Consider the following 21354-nt stretch of genomic DNA (forward strand, 5'->3'; position numbering starts at 1 on the left):
AGGGAAATTGGTTAAAAGGCTAAGTAGGAGGAGACTTCTGCTTCTAGCGGTATGGCAGATTTGATTATACAATAAAGTTCCCTCCTGCCAAAATGCAATTAGAGCCTGGATAAACTACAGCAAAGATCATTTTAATGCATTTTGGGATTACTAAAAAGTAAGACAAATCTCCAGCTTCCTTCACTACACCTTTCTCTGAGGGGGAAATATAAAAGCTAGCTGAAATCTGAGTACAGAACCATGATAGTAAGTAAATTCCAGTAAGTTCCTGAGTTGCCTGCCTGGGATCATGGGAGCAAAAGTGTCAACACCTGAGTTGGGGCTGGGAGACTCATCATGCTCCCATGTGAAGATGAGGGAGATGAACGTGAAGCTCTCAGCTGATCCAGGACTGGGGAAAGTACATACATGGCTCCAACTGAGTACATGTAAATTCTCTCTGGAGGAAAGCATCCTACAACTCCCAAAGGTTAAGTTCTATAAAGTATGAATGCACAATCCAAAATTAACCAAACAAAAATGGAAAGAAGCCACTTATAAGAGATTACTGAAGCGATAAACTCAGACCCTAAAAATCTCAGATTTTGGAATTATCAGATATAGAATATGAAATAACCAAGTAGACAAAATTTAAACGACTGAATTTTTTTGAAAGAAGCTAGGAACAGGACACTACCAAATACTGCTAACCATGTTTGAAGAGTGAGCAAAAGAACTCCTAGAATTGAAATATATAATCATTGACATTTTAAGCTAAGTGAATGAGTTTACCAACAGATGAGACTCAACTAAGGAAAGAATTAGAGAAAGATAAAGCTGAAGATATTACCTATAATGCAGCATAAAGTGGCAAGGAATTAGAAAATATAAAAAGGTAATTAAGAAATATAGAGAGTCAGAAATACTTATATAGGTACAATTGGAATCCGAGGTTAAAAAGGAACAGAGAAAATGAGAAGAGAGGGAACATCTGAAGAGATAAAGGCTGAGAATGTTCCAGAATTGATGGAAGAGATAAATCCACAAATATAACAAAAATAGTGTATAAGCAGGATTTGAAAACAAAATGTAGTGGAATTGAAGAATTCTGAGGAAAAAAGAGACAATATTAAAAGCACCCATAAGACTTAGAGATTATCATACTAAGTGAAGTAAGTCAGCAAGAGAAAGACAAATACCATAGGATATCACTTATATGTGGAATCTAAAATATGACACAAAAGAACATATGTAGAAAACAGAAATAGACTCACAGACATAGAGAACAAACTTGTGGTTGCTGAGGGGGAGGGGGTGGGGGAGGGATGGATTGGGAGTTTGGGGTTAGCAGATGCAAACTATTACATGCAGAATGGATAAACAACAAAATCCTACTGTATAGCACAGGGAACTATATTCAATATCCTGTGATAAAATGGAAAAGAATATATACATATGTATAACTGAATCACTTTGCTGTATAACAGAAACTAACACAACACTATAAATCAACTATACTTCAATTTAAAATAAAAGAAAAAGGAAAAAAAAAGCACTCAGAGAGAAGAGAGTCCATCTACAAGAGATTAAGAATTAGGACTAGAAAAGGGTAAATAATATGTTCAAAGTGCTGAGAGAAAATAACTGTTAAATTTAAAAATTGTGTATCAAGAGAAAAAACTTTTGGGAATGAGAACAAAAGTTTTTGTCCAGATAAACAAAAAAAAAGATATAGGATTTACCTTCAAAAGAAGCTGACCAAAGACACTTCTAAAGGATGAACTTCAGGAATAAGAAAAATAACCTTGGAAGAAGGGTTGAGGAAGCAAGAGAGAGCTGTGAACAAAGAAATCAGTAAACATGTAGGCAAGCCATCGTTATCTCCAGGTACAATCAGTGAGTCAGTATAAATAATAATAATATTTACTTTGTGAGATGAACGAAGTGACAGAACTAAAATTATGTATCAATAATATCTAACTTGGGAAGTGAATGATCAATGTCAAAGTTAACTAAATTTGAGTTATTCAGATACTGAAAAACTTAGATGCTGTTAAGTTAACCATGCATGGTAAATTTCAAGGGTAACGTTTTAAAAAGAGAGGCTATGACTTCCAAACGAATAGAAAAAGGAGGTGAAAAAAACAAAAATCAATTTAAAGAGAAAAATAAAAGCATAGAATAAGCAGGAAAAATAGAAAGCATAAAGAAAGATGGCATATCATCAAAAAATCCACAAACAATAAATGCTGGAGAGGGCGTGGAGAAAAGGGAACCCTCTTGCACTGTTGGTGGGAATGTAAAATGATACAGCCACTATGGAGAACAGTATGGAGGTTCCTTAAAAATCTAAAAATAGAACTACCATACAACCCAGCAATCCCACTACTGGGCATATATCCTGAGAAAACCATAATTCAAAAAAAGTCATGTACTACAATGTTCACTGCAGCTCTATTTACAATAGCCAGGACATGGAAGCAACCTAAGTGTCCACTGACAGATGAATGGATAAAGAAGATGTGGCACATATATACAATGGAATATTACTCAGCCATAGAAAGAAATGAAACTGAGTTACTTGTAGTAAGGTGGATGGACCTACAGTCTGTCATCCAGAGTGAAGTAAGTCAGAAAAACAAATACCATATGCTAACACATATATATGGAATCTAAAAAAAAAAAATGGTTCTTAAGAACCTTGGGGCAGGACAGGAATAAAGATGCAGATGTAGAGAATGGACTTGAGGACCTGGGGAGGGGGTAAGGGTAAGCTAGGACAAAGTGAGAGAGTGGCATGGACATATATACACTACCAAATATAAAATAGATAGCTAGTGGGAAGCGACCGCATAGCACAGGGAGATCAGCTCGGTGCTTTGTGACCACCTTAGAGGGCTGGGATAGGGAGGGTGGGAGGGAAACACAAGAGGGAGGAGATATGGGGATATATGCATATGTATAGCTGATTCACCTTGTTATAAAGCAGAAACTAACACACCATTGTAAAGCAATTATACTTCAATAAAGATGTTAAAGAAAAAAGAAAGATGGCATAAACAAATCCAAATATAGCAATAATTTTAATCTTTGTGTGCATATATATATATAACCTCATCAGTTCAAAGAGATTATGAGTGTTATTTTAAAAAAGAAAAATTCCATTATATATTATCTGAAAAATAACCACTGAAATATAAGGTAACGACAAGGTTGAATGTAAAAAGGCACATTCAAAAATATATATACCAAACAATAAAAGCTCAAGGTGCTATTTTTTTACCAAACAAAATAGATGTTAATCAAAACCATTGTTTGGGACAAAGAGGATCACTACATATTGATAACATTTAATTCACCTGGCAGAAATAATTATTCTAAACTTGCATCACCAAAAATTACCAAAATATACAAAATTCAAAAAGATAGAAGTAGAGGGAATACTGTCAAATCTGCAATTGTACTGGGAGATTTCAAACTATCTTTGTCAATTACTGTAGGTCAAGCAGACAAAAAAAATTAGTGAAAATATAGAAGAATTGAATGATGCAATTAATAACTACCACACAACAGAACAATTAGAAAGCACATGCTTTTCTCAAGCACACAGGGAACATTTATAAAAATTGGTCACATTGTAGGCTATAAGACACACCTCAGCAAATTTTAAAGAATAGCTATCATACAGGCTTTGTTTTCTGACCAAAATATAATTAAAATAAAAATCAATAATAAAAATATAAATGAAATATTACACTCCTAAATAATTCATAAATCAAGAGGCAAACGTAATAGAAATTTTTAAAAATAGAAGTGAATGATAATGAACTTATTACATATTAAAAAAACTTGTAGGATTCAAATAAAATACTATTTTGAGGGAAAGTTATAGTGTTAAACTCTTATAGTAAAAAAGAAGAAAGAAAATTAATAAGTTAAGCATCCAATTGAAGAAGTTAGGAAAAAGCACCCATATAAAGTAGAATGAAAGAGATAATACAAAATAAGAGTAGGAATGTAGTAAATAGAAAAAAAAAGATACAATACAGAGGATCACCAAAACCAAAATTTGGTTGTTTCAAAAAATAAAATAAAATAGACAAATCTTTGGTTATCTTAGTCAAGAAAAAAAGAAGGCACAATTAAAATGTAATAGGAGTTAAAAGGAGTACTCAAATACAGACATGGCAGACACTAAAAAGTGTTAGTGAATATTATGAACAGCTTGATATCTATACATTTTAAAACACAGTCACAATGAACAAATTCTTAGAAAAATTAAGCTTAATAAAAATGAAATCAAGAAGAAGCAGAAAGTCTGAAGAGTGTTGTAACCACTGAAGAAATAACATCAGTAGTGAAAATAATTCTACAAAGAAAACATTAGGCCCAAATGTTATTACAGGTGAACTCTACCAAACTATCAAAGAACAAATCATTCCAATCTAACACACACTCTTCCGGAAAATTGAAAAGAAGGGAAAATACCCTAACTAACTATATAAGATCCATATATTGTAATGCCCAAACCAGCTAAGGACAGAATAAAAAGGAAAAATTACAGGGTACTCTCACTCATGAACCCAGAGGCCAAAATCTTACCCAAAATACTGAGGAACCAATTCTGCCAAGTTGAGTTTATCTTAGAAACAAAAGAATAGTTTAACACTGGAAAACCTATACATGTAAATTGCCAAAATAGTATATTTAAAACTAAAAACGATACCATAATTTTAATAGATGCAGACAAAGCATTGAATAAATTTCAACACCAATTCATGATAAAAACTGGTAACAAACAGAATAGAAAGGGATATGCTTAACTTGATAAAGATAATTACCAAAAATACAACAACAGCATTTTTAGACGTGAGAAGTAAGAATCATTTTCTTTTAAATCAGGACCAAGACAAAGATTTCTCTGACACTATGAAGTTCAAGTATATACTGGGCATTCTTACCAATAGAGTAAAGTAAGAAAAAAACAAAAGTGGTAACCATGGAAGTGAGATAGGCTAGGACCTTGGACCCTTTACTGCAGTGCTCACACCTGAATGATGTCTCCTCCCAGCCTCAGAATACATCAGAATACAAAGAAACTATAAGGAACTAAATATAACTGCCTGCACTGCAGTTGGGGCAAATTATGAACAACAAGATACAAAAAGTCCAAAACCCAACTGCCACTTCTGAGGAGCCAGGAGCAAAAGCAGGGTACTGCGCATGATCCCTGCAGTACCAGAAAGGGGAGGCAGAGCACCTAAGCTACCCCTCCTCTGGCCCAACCCACAATGCGTCCCTACCCTCACCCCATTTAAGGGACCAGCCTCCCCCCTCGCAGAGGGAGCAAGGGAACCTGTTACTTGTTTTCACTCCCTCATGCCTTGCCTGAATTTCTCATCTGGACTCTTATCAATTTCTGCTAATTAAAGAGTCCAAGAACCTGGGTGGGTAACTGAGGAAACGACTGATAAATCTGACTACATTCAAATTTATAATAATTGTCCACCAGAGACAAATTATAAAAAAACACCATGAAGAAAGTGGAAAGATCAGCCACAAACGGGGAGAAAGACTGCCACACGTATAAGAGAAAGAAGACTAATATTCAAAATGCGGAAAAATAACTACAAGTAAATTTTTTAAAAAGATAGCCAAGGGAAAAATGGCCAAAACTCATGGCTAACATTTTTCCCAGCAAAAGGAACCCATGGCCACCACATAGGAAACAATGCTCTGCATCATCAGTAATGAGGAAACTTCAAATTAAACCTGTGATGATTTACACACACTAGATTGGCAAAAAGGAAGAAGTTCAGTCACACAAAGCATTGACAAGGGTACGGAAATTTCTATATATTGCCAGTGGAAGTATAAATTGGCACAACTACTTTGGAAAACTATTTTGTCATTTTCTTGTAAAACTGAAAATGCACGTACACTATGACCCAGCAATTTCATTCCTAAGGATATGCCCTAGAGAAATTCTTGCACATTGTGGTAGACAAAATAATGGTCCCTCCCCAAATATGTCCACGTGCTAATTTCCAGGACCTGTGAATATACTACCTTACATGGCAAAAAGGATTTTGGAGATGTGATTAGGGTTAAGGACCTTGAGATGGAGAGATTATCCTGGATTATCTGGATGAACCTGGTGTAATCACACGAGTCCTTAGGAGCTGAGAATCTTTCCCAGAATCTGTGGTCAGAGAAATGGCAGTGTAAGAAATACATACAGAGTGGAGAAGTAAAATATTTTAAAATTATCATTGATTTTCTTAGAGAAATGAGAAGATACTGCTTTTTTAACAAGAAGAGTATGCTATAAAAACAGAGCAACCAGAGAATAAGAGCTCTTGGAAATGAAATATATAGATACAGATATAGATATATATGAAAAGTAAAAAAACTTTAGTAAAGTGGTTGTAAAGAAATATAAGAAAATTTCCTAGAAAGGAGAACAAAAGTGAAGGAAAGTAGAAGAAAAATAAATTAAATCAATCCAAGAAGTGCAACATCTAATAGAAGTTACAAAAAAAAAAATAGAACAAACAGACAAAACAAAGGATACAAGCAAAGGAATGATGAGGAAATCTCTTAGAGTGGAAGGGCCCACACTTCTAGACAGAAAAGACCCCCCAAGTGCCCAGCAAGACAGATGGGAGAAGACCCTCCCTGGGGCGTTTCATCTTTTTCAAACTCTAGTGGCAAAGCTCGCAACCAAAGTATTAGAATCTCCATGGGATATCTCAACAGCAACCTTAGAAAATAGAAGTCAATAGAGCAATGCCTCCAAATTTGAAGGGAAAGTGATTTTCACCCTGGAAGTCTAGACTCTGCCAAAATACTAATAAAGTGTGAGAGCAGAAGAGAGTTATTTTCAAAACATACCATGTCTCAAAAGTTTAACCTTGAGGGCACCTTTTCATAGGAAACCAGAGAAGATCTGCTCTACCGAAATGAGGACATAAATGAAGGGATCCAGAGACAAAGGAAGAGGCACAAGAAAAGGGTGACAGGAATCCTCAGGATTATGACAGAGTAAGGATCCAGGGCATCAGCAGTGCAGAAGATCTGAAGAGCGAGCAGTCCAAACTGGAACAGGGAATTATAGAGGCGTGTGTTCATGCGTGCGTGTGTGTGTATGAGTGCTCGCGCGTATGACATACTCTGGTATGGGTATTTCTAGTAATAAAATGTAACATATATTATCTGACATACTTGAGAAAGAGAAACATTATTTTACAAAACAGTTGGAAGATGTAGGAAGGCTTAACTAGAGACTCAATGAAAAAAGTAAATAAATGAACAGGTGAACACACGAGACAATGAGTAACTCCAAGGAAAACCAGAAGTCATACAGGAAAAGGAATGTGATAATATTATACACTACTTGGCTCAACACTAAAAATTTCTTTTTATTATTATAATAATGAAGACCCTAAATGGAGCTATAACCAAAAATCATGATAAAACTATGTTGGATGGATGGGGTGAGAGAAAACAGGGAGGTAAGAGAGTTAAAATAATAAATCAATAGATGATGCCTATAAGCCTATAATTAATTAATGGACGGCAACATGGAATATTTCAAAACACTGATACAATGTCAGACAAAACAGCAAACTGGGAAGAGGAAAAGGATGTTTGTGGGCATAGATGTTTTTGCTGTGATAGTTTGGGAGAGAGAAAAAACTAAGGCAAAAAAAAGAAACAGCGAGCAGGATTAAAAGTGACTGTGTCTGGGCAACAGGATTGAATGCGAGGAAGGGCCAAGGGCTCCTTTAGCTGTGTCTTTTAGCACTGTTTCACGTTTTAAATTTGTGCGTATATTTCTTTAATTTAAAAAATATTTTAGGGCTTCCCTGGTGGCGCAGTGGTTAAGAACCCGCCTGCCAATGCAGGGGACACAGGTTCAAGCCCTGGTCTGGGAAGATCCCACATGCCGCAGAGCAACTAAGCCCGTGAGCCACAACTACTGAGCCTGTGCTCTAGAGCCTGAGAGCCACAACTACTGAGTCTGCATGCCACAACTACTGAAGCCCACACGCCTAGAGCCCATGCTCCGCAACAAGAGCAGCCACTGCAATGAGAAGCCCATGCACTGAAAGGAAGAGCAGCCCCTGCTCGACGCAACTAAAGAAAGCCGCGTGCAGCAACGAAGACCCAACACAGCCAAAAATAAATAAATTTTGTTTAAAAATATATATATATTTTAAAAAATATATCATATATAGGCTAAATCACAATACAGTACAGACATACCTTGGAGATATTGTGAATTTGGTTCCAGACTATCACAATAAAATGAATATGGCAATAAAGCAAATCTCATGAATTTTTTGGTTTCCCAGTGCATATAAAACTTATGTTTATACTACACTGTAGTCTATTAAGTGTGCAATAGCATTATGTCTAAAAAACCAATGTACATACCTTAATTTAAAAATACCTTATTGCTAAAAAACACGAACCAGCATCTGAGCCTTCAGTGAGTCATGATATTTCTTCTGGTGGAGGGTTTGAAATGCTGTGAGAACTACCAAAATGTGACACATTCACACAAAGTGAGCAAATGGTGCCCACAGACTTGCTGGACGCAGCGTTGCCACAACCTTCAGTTTGTAAAAAACACAGTATCTGCACAGTGTGATAAAGCAAAGCAAGGTAGAATGAAGTATGCCTGTAATTGAGGTTCAGGGGTGTTAAGGAACTTTCTTAAGATGATGGCCAGGAAACAGCATGGCCAAGACCTACTGTATCTTCTATTGGACCTGACTGACTCCATTATGGCTGCAGTTTTTCACGTTTTCTTATACCCATCCCTTTTGGTAAGGCCTGCCCACACCGGTTTTAGCTATGGTCATGTAATGTGCTTTTGCCAAAGGGACAGTAACAAATGACACAAGCAGAAGTCTGAAAATCCACTTGCACATTTCTACTTTCTCTCTTAAAGCCCTGTCATTGCCATGAGAACATGCCCCGGCCAGCCAACTGGAGGGACATGAGAGATGTATGCAGGACAGCCAAGCTGCCCCAGGAGTGGCCATGTTAGAACAGCCAGCCCTTAGCCAGCACTCCAGCTGACCATGGATGCATGGCATAAGACATGTCACCACGGTACAGAAAGGATGCTCTCTGAGTCTTAAGTTAAACAATGAGAAGGCAAGTGCTAACCAAACTACTCAATTTTTTTACAAAGAAATAAAACACTTTCATTCCCAATATTCGTAATGTGTTAAATTACAGCATACTAAATAAGTATTTGTTCTACTTTTTTTCCTTTCCCTCTACACTTACAACAGACTGTAAAAGAGCTTTCAACACTTCAACCAAATTTTTTGAGTCGTGGAAAAGTTGGAATTTTCCAATTGATTATTAAGATCGATTTGCATGGTTTCAGCTTGCATGGTAATTTTTGTGGTCTCACATTACCACGAAAAGTAAGGACAACCTGTGTCTTATGTAGGGATGCTTGTGCCCTCACTAGGTTCACAGGAACAGTGATCACATGTCACACACAGTGCCAGGGAAACGTGGGGGGTCTTCACCTCCAGTGTTACTAGAGGCACATGCATGTGTTACTAAAAGATTTATGGATAATCTACAGTTAAAGACATGAACCCTCAGAGTATTGACAAGTGCCTTCAGATAATTTCCACAACTAAAGTGCAGACTGAAAATAATAAAAATGAAAGCCCAAACGAGCACAAGTAAATGACAGAGAATGCCACTTCTGATTAGAGTTCTGTGTCAGCCACATTCTGAGGTATAAGCAACGATCAGATCCATCAAGAAGACAGCAAAAAATGTGAGGTGATTAGGCTGAGTATACGAAATATCAATTTACACCCACTGTGATTAACAGTGAACTTGCTCTAAAGTACATATGGTGCCTTCAGTTACTAGCAGCTGATAATATGAGACCATAACTGTGAGCTCAACATTTAGTTACCAAATGCTCAGAACAGGAAAACAAACTTTACAATTTTTTTCAGCGATGTTTAGCAGCACATAATACTCAATACACTATCAACCTTCCATAAATGTAATGATTCATGTTTAGTAAACTATGAAAGGCCACACACCAACTGTTTTCCCTGTCCTGATGAAAGTATACAAAGTAATATGAAAAGAAGATGGTAACAAACCAAAATAGATTTACAGAAAGAAAAGTGCCATTGGAAGGTGCAGAGAAAACATGCTGAAGATGTGAAGAAATGAGTCATTGGACAAACTACCTAGTTTTTGCAGAAGTTTGCTTTGCAGTGCATTAAATATAGATGTCTCTGTCACATCTCAGCTTATGGTATTTGCTAGATTTTGTTTCAGTAATGAAGAACTACTTTTTTTGTGAGCCAGTAAAGGAAAAATGGAAATAACTGATTTAATAAACATAATGTGTAATGGCAAACTCTGTAAATGTGACCACCAGTGCCATGCCTGCTTTGACTAGAGTACTGGGGAAAAAAGAATGGATTCCACGAGAAGGCTCCAGAAAGAGCACTGCACCTGAACATCTTCCCCTTCACTATTTATGTACCAACAAGACTTCTCACTAAGGGACTGAAGCCAGAAGTGCTACAGTATGTCATTGCTGTGGTTAATTTTATAAAAATAAATCCTGGAAATACCAGCAACCTTTAAAATACCTTGCAGTGAGATAGGTAACAGCTATGAATATATTTTATACTTGCTGGCCATTTCATGGAAGGGTTATCAATCTTAAAGATGAGTTTCGTTTTTTTTTTTTTTAAGTTCCAAATTTTCCAACATTTTCTGTGATGACAAGTGCCTGTTAGTACTATGCTATCTAACAATAATCTTTGAAAAATACACTCAATCCATTCCTTTCAGGTGAAAGTGACACCTCAACAATGAATAACTGCTTTTCAAAAGAAATTCAGGTTCTGGAGGGACCATTATGAAAATAGGTATCTGGAACTGTTTCCACTTCTGTGTGATTTTTATTGCCAAAAAAGATGTATGTGTCTTACCTTAAATAATCTTTCACATCTGAATGCCTATAAAACTCAGGATCAAAATTTTAAAATCTGCTTTTCAATACTGTACAATGGATTTTCACATTTGCTGAATGTTTTTTTTAAATATATGAATAATTTGCAATAATACCTTATTGATATCTGGGAATATGAAGATCCAATAACCAAAAGACCAGAGACACCTTTGTACACTAGTGGTTGGGATTAAAAAATGAGTGTCATGATCCATAAGTGAGCCCACGATGTAACTTTCTGTTGGGATGTCATGGAATGTAGTTTTCAGTTGTATCAACCACTTAAGCAAGTATTAAAATAAATTGAATTTAGATCCAGACCTTCAAACATTGTTTCAAAAACTGTTAAATCCAGATTTTGAAAAATAATGGCTTATTCAAATCACACTGGCTTTCACTAAAAATTTTACCCAAAATTTTAGTATTTTAGTAAAGGCAAAAATACTTTTGGTACCCTTAAAATAACATTTAAATTACTTTTAAACTTGAGTTTAACATTTTTTAACTCATCTTTTAAATTTTTCCACCTTTGTATACATTTTAGAATGTGCATACTATACTACTATAGTGATGGATGTACATAATTTAAAAGTAAATGTAGGGCTTCCCTCGTGGCACAGTGGTTGAGTGTCCACGGGTTCGTGCCCCGGTCCGGGAAGATTCCACAAGCCGCGGAGCGGCTAGGCCCGTGAGCCATGGCCGCTGAGCCTGCGCGTCCAGAGCCTGCGCATCCGGAGCCTGTGCTCCGCAATGGGAGAGGCCACAGCAGTGAGAGGCCCGCGTACCACAAAAAAATTAAAAAAGTGTCAGCAAAGAAAACACACTTTCAGCCTCTAGTCTGTGACTTCTATCTTACCCAGATGATCAGATGAGATAGTGAATTTTAACATTGAGTCCACCTCTAATAAACTCAGGGGGTAGGCAGTAGCTGTTACCTATCAGATTAAGCTCCTAAAAGGATCATGATGAAAGAGGCTTGGGGACATGTGCAGTGCCAAGAGGACAGATCTAGGTGGAGTGTTAGAAGAAAAGATGGGGGAAGGCAAAGAAACTGAGAGAGAAGGGAAATGGAAAAGGAACTCCACCATCTGTTTCACTTAGAGTGAGTCTAACTCTAAGTGAAACAAAAATTCTTAAGTCTTTGTTCCAGGCATCCGTACTACTGAGATGATTTATTCAAAGTGTCTGTCCTCAAGTAGAGCTCCAAATCTAGTGAGGGAGACAATTATTCAATGTGTTGAACTTGAGAATCAAGGCACAGACAAATGATAATGGGAATCCATTTGTGCTAAGGGAGGAGAGGAAATTGGGAATGTACTTCATAAAAGAGATGCTAACGCTTGGAGTTGAAGGATGACTCAAGTCTACCCCTCAGAAAAGGTAAGAAGGATATTTCAGGCGAAAGTATTTGCCCCGGTGGCAAGAAGTCTATCTACAGAGGCTGCGAGTAGGGGTGAGGGAGAGGAAGGGAGAGATGAGTCTGGAAGGGGCAGGTTGTAGCCAGATTGTGAAGGGCCTTTGTAGGTTCTGTTACAGTGTGTTCGTGCTACAGCCTAGAGTGGATGCAGCCAGATGACCAGATTTATACTTTCAAAAGATCACTGGCTGCACTGTGGCATCTGGAAGGAAGGAGGGAGCCTGGAGACAGGAAGCCAATTTGGCAGCTGCTACAGTGGTCCAGATGAGCTCATGATGGCCCGCCCTTGAGCACAGGGAGTAGAACAGAGGTGGAAGCAGATATGAAAGACTTTGCAGAGGCTCTTTCTCTTTGGAGGCACTGGGCATGGAGAAGGTAGAAATGAGGACTGAGTCCTCTTTCTAAGATCCTCTTCTTCTTCTACCTTATGGTTCTCTCTCTCCCTCTCCCTCTCTCTCTCTCTCTCTCTCTCTCTCTATATATATATATATGTATGTATGTATGTATATACATATGTATATATGTATGTATAAGTATATATGATACATGATATATGATATATACATATATAACAAATGTATCACATATCATATATATTATATATCATATAATAGTATTTGTATATATGAATTTTTACTGAGGCTAAATGTTTTTAAAAGGAGAGGGGAGGCAAATGAAAAAGTATCGTATCACAGGATGATCTTGGAAAACCACTACTTAACAAAGGAAACAGAAGCATATATGAAAAAGTCACAGCGCCCCTAAGTTCCTTACTCACTACTCCATTCCCTCTTGTTTCTCTGGATGACCTTGTTTTATTCTCGTCTATGTGAAATGCCACATATTTTTCAACACTCAGCTTATGTTTCATCTCTAAATGAAGCCTTCCTTGACTGCCACCCACTCTGCTACATCCCTTTCCTTCGGCACAATTCATTCTTCTCTCAACTGAGTTCTCACAATGTTTTGTTCACACTTCCATGCAACCTTAGGCAACATTCCAGTATGACGTGTAATTAGCTGCGTGTCTGTTTTTCCAACTAACCGCAAGCATTGAATCTTGCGGTTTTAGGTTTCCTGTGCCCGGCACAGGGCTTGGTACCCAGGCAAGTGCTCAGCCAACGTGTGTTGAGTGGATAAATCCTGTACAAGGGGAACAAGCAGTAAACGGTAAAATAGAAAGTTTTTTTGTGATGCTGTTACTCGGTAAGATAGTTTGTGACAGGACCTAGTGGGGAAAAGACTTGACATTCGTAAAATTTTGACATGACCTGCAGTGCATATTAGAATTCTGGGATTTGGTACTAAGAAAAAAAGTCAGTGGCAGATTTGAGGAGATCTCTAAGTTTTTTCCCTAAAATCTCCTTGCCTTTTCCCTAAGGGCATAAATAGAAGCCTTGGGTGTAGAGCACCAGGAAACCCACTGGCCATGTGTGAGGAAAGGCTCCTCCTATGTAATTAGATGTTAAAAAAAAGAAAATTTCTTTTCGACAGGCACAGGATTTCGGCTGAAGTTCAGCCACATACCTATTTTAAGCTGAATTTGGGTATAGCCCTAATAATTACAGTTACTCTTTAGAAAAAGAGCCCAAGAGGTTTACCTGGAGATTTTTTCCAGATGTAAGCAGGTATGTGAGAAGTGCAGTAATGAAGATATAAACCGGATGAGGCCATTTTGTGCCCCATAGTCTTCTCTCCAATCGTACCAATGCTGGGAGATGTTCCCCAGCAATCAAAGGATGATGCAACGCAGCCATCTAACAAACACCAGATGCCTGATTCGCCTTACAAGCTGTAGTGTTAAAGAGAAGGGGGGCGAAACACCAAGTTTGAATGCCTTTGCAGTTATCAATCTGTCATGAATTGCAATCAAACAAACAAACCTCTTGATTCCGTCACTTCTTGGGATAGGTCCATCATATGCCCTGCAGACCTGCTCTGGGTGTGGTTAGAGCCCTCTGGAATCTGTCCCCCTCCTTCAGTCTCCAACTGCAGAGTCTCACTGACTTAGTGACATCGGTAAGGACATCCCGTCTCCACCCCCCTGCTCCAGGCTCTACACCTTTCTAGATGAGAGATTAACTAGATCAGCAATGTCAGAAATGAAATAGTTTGATCAAATGCATCTTTAGTGTCACCTCTATTCTTCCTTTTTTCCATATGGATCCAGAAAGTGGCTTATTTTTTTCTGTGGTAGTTAGACATTATTTGGAGTATTAAGAGAAAAAAAAGAAATTCTCCATCAGTGAAGTGTAAAAAAATTAAGGTGTACAATGCTATTTAGCCCTCTCTGAGATAAAGCAGTCACGCAGCAGAATATATTTTGGAAGGGCAAATTACAATTAATTTGAAATAAATAAGAAATGATATAACCACATTTTCCCCCTCATGTAACTAACACCTGCCTTATTGCACTGAACACTACCCGCATGGCCAGGGTCTACAGCAGAGGCAGTTCAGTGCTGAGTAGGGAGCACAGCCTTAGAAGCCTTGAACCAACTTGGATTTCAATTTGAACTTGACTATGTACTAGCTCTGTAACTTACCTTAACTGCTCTGAGCATCAGCTCCACCATCTGTAAAATGGGGATAAGACTACCTACCTCATACTAGAGATAACGGATCAAGTGCCTAACTTACAGAGGTTGCTCAATATACAGTATCATTAAGGTAAAAAGAAGCCCCATGGTGAGATCAAAGGCCTTGGGAATAAAGCTTCAGGCAACCTTGTCTTAACTCTTAGGACTCTCTCCTGTGCTAATGTATACAACCTCTCTGTAGTTTATACCCTGACAATTGGCTCTTCTTTTTCTAATGCAAGTGCTTGACATAAGCTTCAATTGCCAAGGCATCCACTGCACTGGAAGGAAGTCTATCTCGAACAAACACAGTGCAGCCAAAAGACAAGATAAGGAGTCAGGACACATGCACCTCCTCGACCCCCATCAGGAAGATGCTTTGTTTTAGGGATCTTGGGTGATTTAGATAACTGGCCACTTGGGCCACTTTTTCTTTTTCTCTTTTCCCACGCTTTAAATTCCAGCTCTTATGTTTTAAACTCACCAATAAAGAGTGAGCCCATGAAGCCCCAGGGTTCCACCCTCAACCCCAATAAAAGCAGAACCCCAGGCCCATGCTCACTCTCTCTCTCTCTATCTGAAACCCCCCTGTGTGTCCTGGGGTGTGCCTGGTATGCTCCAGGGCTTGTCAGTAATACACTGTTTTTCTTCCAAGTGTCTGGGAGGTTATTGCTGAGGGCGTCTTGCAACCATAATAAGAACCACAAGGGTCTGGCCAGTGGTAACGTTGGTTCGGAAAAGGGAGATGTCTGTGGGAAGCTCACTGGGGCCCAGGTGAGTGGCTCCAGGCGTTTCCAGCCAATAGCATTACTCTCTTACTATCAACAGTCTGAGACTGGCACACAACAATTGTCATAGTGGGCAGGACTGCATGATTGCCCTTGTTAATTAACCAAGGGAAATGCCCTTTACCTGCAACTTGCTTACTAACCACCTAGCTCAGGTGAGTAACACCATCTGGGAAAGGACCACCACTTGGTGGGGGTCTGTCGTGCTGCCATGTGCTTCTGCATATTACCTCTGGCAAGTGTTGCCTGTGGTATCCAACCCCAAAGATCACGGCTGCCATAATAATCCAACAACCTGCCCAGACTAGCGTGATCAAGGCCATAAGGTCCGACAAGATGACTAGACTAGTAATTATAAAGGCCTTAATTGACTATTAATGTCCATAAGTGTTCTCCATGCCTCAAGGCCAAGAGGGCTAAGGAGGGTGGATCACAAGACTATTGTCACAGACCAAGGAGACGCTCTGGGCTAAAGGCTTGAGGAAAGGATTTCATTAAGTAAGGAGGACAGGAGATCTCTACCTGCAACCACTGAGTCAGTGGGTTGTTCCCAGACTGTTCTAACCAGAAGACAAATAGTCTTGCAAGTGGAAACTAGTGGCACCACCAGAGGGAAAATACAAGAGGCCTGTGGTCTCTGTGCCACTGCTTTATTCACTGCTGTAATTCTTCGTCTCCTGGCCCAGTGGGATATCACGGTCCTTGGCACCATGTTGTTAAAAAATTAATGGACAAATGCAAATGTTCTGAATATCTAGAGCCAGTACCTCCTGAGAACCCTGAGGAGGTACACCAGCTCCTTGATAAATGCAAAAACCCTATGGAAGCCTCCTGAGTGTTGCCCAGTGCTGGGGCACACAAACGTGCCAAGGCTCTGGTATTACACTCCAGAGGCCTAGAAGCTTTTCCCACAGACCCTGTGCATGTTGCACTAGTGGATACAGATCCCCATCCTGGAGACATCCATTGGAACACCCTGGAGGAGAGCAGCCACCTACTAGAGGGCTAGCAGGAATGTCATCCATCAGTATTTCCAGTAACAACATGTAAGATTAAGGTGGTGGGAGAAAATCAAAGTGGAAGCTGGGATCAGAAACTCTACCTGACTGAAATTCAAACCTTTCTTTATGCAGCTAATTGGCTATTTTGGGTTTCTTATTTGTTTGCCATGGGCTCTGAATTGTTTGTTACTCATAGCTGTCAAAATGCATCAGCTGGCCAGTATCTCTAAAGACCCTAAAATCCATAACTATATTAAAGATCCATCCAGGCTATGTGCTCGTTTCCTCCAAAATACCACATATCCTGAGCCCCTTGTGTCCTGACCTCCAGCCCCCTGCACCCTGACCTCTTAGCTCCCTCCGGCTCTTCTGCGCCTTCGTGATTTTCAAGGTGGGCTTGTCTTTCCCCTGTGCACTCCCCCACTCCCTTCCCCAACAGCGCAAGGTCAAAAGGCTCTTCTATCTGCAGCACCTCTTAGGAAAAGTATGCAAGGCCCAGCCGACCTGCATGAGGTGCTGCCTGCTTGCTCAAACAAAGCCAAACAGCGCTGGGGCGTGGCACAGCCCTGTCACCTCCCGTCCCCTCAACCCTAGTAGGAGGGAGGATAGAAGCTGACTGTGGGATCCAGAGCCGGCGAGGGCCGCTCGGGCATAAACAGACATCGAAGCTGTGTTTGTCCCCCTGGGGCTCTGGGGAACCCTGACTTCCACCCGGAGAGGGGTTCGGCTCGGCAAGGTGTCTTTCGAGCAACGATTTCTTTATGCGAGTGAAGGCACCTGAGTTCCAGTACTGGGTTAAAAGCGTCCTCCAGACCCGGCCAGAAGCCATGTCACAAAGGTCTGCCTTCTGCCAGTCCAGAGGGGCTCTCGGCATTCGAATGTTCTCTAAGGAGACCAGCGGTGCAACTGCCTGGGACTCTGGTTCTGACCCAGTTCACAGGCGGCTCGGTTATCCTCGCAACTAGTGTTTCTGCTGGGTCTGCGCCTCAGTTCCCCCACCAGCCAGCTGCTTATGGACAGGGACACGCACTCACCCCCGATGCCCCCTAGCTTCACTCACAGCAAGGGCTGCCTGCTGTGCTTCCTGCTCTGTGACCAGCTTCTGGCTGTGGCCACCGTCGGACGTCACCGTGAAGAGCAGGCCAGGGGCATGTCCTCACCTTTCAACGTGTCCCAGTTCCCACGAGGATGAGCGGACACTCTTCAACGCGGCACTTTCGGGGACAGACTGAGAAGAGTGGAAAACCGTTATCACCTCACACCATTCAGAATGGCCATCATCAAAAAGTCTACAAACAATAAATGCTGGAGAGGGTGTGGAGGAAAGGGAACCTTCCTGCGCTGTTGGGGGGAATGTCAACTGATACAGCCACCATGGAGAACAGTATGGAGGTTCCTTAAAAAACTAAAAATAGGGCTTCCCTAGTGGCGCAGTGGTTGAGAGTCCGCCTGCCGATGCAGGGGACACGGGTTCGTGCCCCGGTCCGGGAGGATCCCACATGCCGCGGAGCGGCTGGGCCCGTGAACCATGGCCCCTGAGCCTGCGCGTCCGGAGCCTGTGCTCCGCAACGGGAGAGGCCACAACAGTGAGAGGCCCACGTACCGCAAAAAAAAAAAAAGAGGGAGGAGATATGGGGATATATGTATACGTATAGCTGATTCACTTTGTTATACAGCATAAGCTAACCCACCATTGCAGAGCAATTATACTCCAATAAAGATGTTGAAAAAAAAAAAAGAGGTACCCAAAGCACCTGTGCTACAGCAGCAGAACGGGCTGTGGAGCCGCTGGGCCGGGGCAGCCGAGGTCGGAAGAAGGGCGTCCCGGAAATCTCCGCGGAAAGCAGGGAGGCCTTCACTCTAGCTCATCACACGCGGCGGCCACCACACCGTGTCACAGTGAAACCGGAGACGCGCGCGCTGCCACCTTGTAGCGTGTGACTTTTCTAAGGAGGCCGGAACTAGACGGGCACCCGCTGATGGCGTCAGCTCCCGGCTCCTTTTCAGATAAACGTACCTGCAGGAGCTATCGCGAGGCTCCAGAGCTCAGTCAGGCGCGCACTCGCAAAGGCCGCGCGAGTTTGCAAAGAGCTCTGGAGCTTCCGCGCTCCTTCCCAGGGCGCCTTGCGAGACCGCGGAAGGAGGTCCAGCTAGAAGCCACGCCGCTCGAGGGGTCTGTGCTGCCTGCGGAAAAGCTGACAGGTCTAGCGAGGCCTCTAGGGAGGAGAAAGAGAGAAATGGGAAGGCAAAGGCCCTAGAGCCGATGATGTCTGTATCAAGGTCTGTCCTCTCCTCACTTGGATATTTATTGCCTGGTGCTGGGCCCATCCTCCCATCAGTGATCATTGCTGAGGCTCACGGTTAATAGAAAACGTTAAGATGCTGTGCAAAACTGGCATGGGCCGATGTGTTTATCATTTTCATGACCATAGTGACCCAAATGAGCCCCTCTTTGCTTCCAACCCTGAGGAGGTCCCACTTGACCTTGAGTCCAGAGAATTATATTCACAGAGGACTCTCCCTAATTACAGGACAGCTTTACTACATTTTATTGGAACTGCCATAACCATCCAAAAGGCACTAAAACTCCTAGGATAAAATTTACATTCTTTGTCTCTTGAAGATATATATCTTACCATGTCTTTGAAATGTAAACACCTCAGGAGGTGACTAAAACTCTTGCCCACAAACTCCTGAGACTGAAGCAAAGTGGACAAGTTTTGGGACAAGTAGAAGGAGGCCTTTTAAAATACAAAATGCTATAAAAACTCTCTTGCCCAAAGTCTAGTCCACAGCCTCCTTAAGCTTACTTGTCAAGGACAAATATAAATCTTAAAAGTCTTCTCCACAAATGTTAGTATAAAGCTTTAGCCACTGCAGCAGGTAACCTTAAATTGTTCTATCTGCCAATTTGTATTCAACTATTATTTATAAACTAGTGAGTTTTATATCGTGCCTGATTCATGGCTAAAATCTTGGAACAGAAGTTATAGTGTCTCGTATCTGCCTGCATGTTTATGTATGTCTATGGATGTATATTTATGTGATTTTTTTTCTTTCTACCTGCAGATGACGTTGCCAAAATTACTTTGTAAAAGAGCTCTGCTTAATTGGCTTAAAAATAAGCACTATGAATTGAGTATTCCTAAAACTCAGAAATATAGAGACTAACCCAAATGTTTTTCAAGTTCACATGATCTGGAATAATCTTTGATAAATCTAATTTATGTTTGGTTTAATTAAAATAGGTATTTCTTTAGAGTTGTCAGCATTAAATATAATTCAGATAAACAACTTTTATTCTACCTGGGTTTACTTGTCAAACAAATTCATGTTGACACAAAATTTGTCAGCAAGAAAAGTAGCTTGGCATGATGGCTGACTTTGGCTACTGTCTAATGAAAGTTCCTTGATAGTCTAAACGTCATTGTTGGGAGAAAATAATTTAGATATGTGTAATTGGAATAAGAGTGTAGGTCAACTTTTTAGCAATAATTATGTGTTATGGGATTTCTACTTAAAAATAGTTTCCCAAAGGAACTTCTCTGGTGGCACGGTGGTTAAGAATCCACCTGTCAATACAGGGGACATGGGCTCGAGCCCCGGTCTGGGATGATCCCACGTGCCGTGGAGCAACTGCTGAGCCCGCATGCCACAACTACTGAAGCCCGCGCACCTAGGGCCCATGCTCAGCAGCAAGAGAAGCCACGGCAATGAGAAGCCCACGCACCGCAACAAAGAGTAGCACCCGCTCGCTGCAACTAGAGAAACCCCATGTGGCAACAAAGACCCAACGCAGCCAAAAATTAATTAATTAATTAATTTAAAAAAATACTTTAAAAAGAAAATAGTTTCCCAAATCTCTTTGATAACTTGAAACTTCAGAATTTTGCTAAGTTTAATGATGGGAATTCACTGAATGTCTAGATCATTTCCAAATAATAGAAAATACTGAAACATTAATTGCTAAACAAGTCTAAGTTTATTTACTCTTGACCTCTTATTACAGAGGAACCAAAGATATTTGGGTCTGTTAGTAAACTTGGCTTCTGCCACATTGAAAAATTGTGCTATGAGGTAATGTGTGTTACTAGAAATTATGAAATGCATTCATAAGTTTACCAATGTAAAGAACGCTGGTGTAACAGTCAGTTCACAATTGCTTCCTTCTTAGTTTTAGCTAGAAATTAAAGTTTCTAAGGGTTAAGAATTCTAATTAACATATGTAATTAAAGCTGCTAGAAATAATGAGAGATACAGCCCTGTATGCAAGGAAAGTAGGATGTGTTTTTGGCAAGAAAAGGTGTGAAGTATGGAGATATATTTTTTAAGGAAAAAGAAAGTAAATTTGTCTTAAAAGTAAAACTGTTTATTTTAGAATGAGAAAGAGGAAAACAAAGGAAAAAATGGTATAGAAAGTTGGGAAAAAAGAAAGAGAGAGAGAATTTTACTTTGTGTAGTCAAGATGGCTAAAATGGAACGAATTTATTTTAAGGGTTTTAAAAAATAAGCTTTGGTATCAATAGTGCACTTATGTAAAACTAAAACATTTTTCTTTCATCTGCTAAAA

The 21354-nt window shown here is 40.1% G+C and overlaps 1 long non-coding RNA gene across 2 annotated transcripts; it reads right to left on the reverse strand.

The window, feature by feature from the left end:
• Positions 1-8076: 8076 nt before the first annotated feature.
• LOC307194697 lies at positions 8077-19466 on the reverse strand. Of its 2 annotated transcripts, XR_013830612.1 has the most exons (4): positions 18539-19466; positions 17945-18012; positions 14018-14208; positions 8077-13559 (listed from the first exon to the last, which is right to left on the reverse strand). It is a non-coding gene; the product is annotated as an uncharacterized lncRNA (long non-coding RNA). The 2 variants fall into 2 exon arrangements; XR_013830613.1 differs by having other exon boundaries at positions 8077-14208.
• Between the last annotated feature and the right edge of the window lie 1888 nt (positions 19467-21354).

The sequence above is a fragment of the Stenella coeruleoalba genome (genome assembly GCF_951394435.1).
Source record: "Stenella coeruleoalba genome assembly, chromosome: 11".
Taxonomy (NCBI): domain Eukaryota; kingdom Metazoa; phylum Chordata; class Mammalia; order Artiodactyla; family Delphinidae; genus Stenella; species Stenella coeruleoalba.